Source organism: Malurus melanocephalus, unplaced genomic scaffold (assembly GCF_030028575.1).
Source record: "Malurus melanocephalus ecotype Western Australia unplaced genomic scaffold, MMel_1.1 scaffold_349, whole genome shotgun sequence".
In the NCBI taxonomy this organism is placed as follows: domain Eukaryota; kingdom Metazoa; phylum Chordata; class Aves; order Passeriformes; family Maluridae; genus Malurus; species Malurus melanocephalus.
Genome location: NW_026623581.1, coordinates 620,368 through 621,883, shown reverse-complemented (window position 1 = coordinate 621,883; position 1,516 = coordinate 620,368).

Sequence of the window (1,516 nt, the reverse complement as noted above, 5' to 3'; positions counted from 1 at the left end):
GCCAGGGAAACAAAGAAATTATTAAAATAAATCCCTTAGGTCAATAACCAGTCTGCTTTTGGAGAGACACAAGGGTTCAGGGGGCGTAAGTTTAATTAAGCCAGCCAAAAACTGAAGGGAAAATTAGAAACCATTTCCAACAATGCTTYACAAAAGCTTCCCGTTGAAACAGACACAATAATTGAATAGGAGCTGAGCCGTACTTTGATACATGAGCCCAGCCCAGGGTGCCTCTCGCTGCTGAGAGCAGCATTGTGAGGTTTCATTCAGAAGCAGCAATCTCTCACCGCTATCCTTTCCTCGTTGGCAAACATCAGCTCCCTCCCTCTTTTTTTTTTTTTTCCTTCTCTCCCTTCAATTAAATGTTTAATTAAAGTACCATGACTCCCTTTCATTTCGAAAAGTAATTGAAGACACCAGTGTGTAAAAAAAAAAAAGGCTGAGAAGGGAGCTGGAGCACACACAGCATAGCCAGACCTACAAAAAATGTAGCCCTTAATTTGCCTTGGTGCCACATCGAATTGAGGTGATGGTGAGGCGATGCAGCTGCAAGAACATCTGGAAGGGGCTGATAAAGATGGGTTGGGTTGGGTCTGAAGCAAGCATTGAGTGCAGTTTGCTTTTTTTTTGAACCCCGAATGGTCAGCTCAGCACAGCTGGGAGAGAAAAGCCACGTTCACAAGGATGCATTTCCTGGTAAGTTTTCATGCAGTGGTTCAGGAGAGCTTGTTGAGTTGTTTGATAAGCAGGCTGGTGCCTAATAAGGATTTTCTGCTGTATCTTGTAGATCAGTCTTTGTTGGGTTACACGGTGGCTCATCCTGACACACTCCAGGACCAGGGAATGCCTCAGCTCTGGCTGCACCGCTCTTTTTCCCAATGTATTTAAGAAACCTTAGCAGAAATTTGTGGTTACTCAGATTATCTGGGCAGCCCATTTTCAGCTTGAATATGCCCTGGTTAACTCTGACAGCTTGGTTTTCTCAAGCAGCCTTAAAAGCAGAACACACACAGAACACTGCTTTTCTGTAACTGGGTGGAATTCCACAGAGTTGGAGCTTTTAATATCTTCTGAATTCTCCATGCCAACAGTGTTACATTTGTCTTCACACATTTTTATTAGAAAATACTTGAATTTGGATCTTTTTTCTTGCCATCTTTACTTGCTGCCCCATGCCTCTGACACACCCATGCGCACCAAAAAAAATTCTGCCCTCGATGAACTGCTGCAATGGGGAGCTGCTCCTTGCAGGCTGTGCTTGGGGCTGTTTTTACCTGTTATTTCCAGCCTAGATGAATGTTTSTGTGGCACACAGGCTTGATTGATTGAGGCCAAGAACAAGGCAGCTTGATTCATTACTGGAACAGTATATGTGCATGTCTGATTGATAGGGGAGGGCTTGGAAATGAACCCAGGGCAACAGTCAAGAMCACGGCTTGTCTAGAGGAGCAGGCATAAAGTAAAGCCTTACAGACCACCCCTGCACACAGTGGCTCAGAGTGCAGCTTTCTGGGGC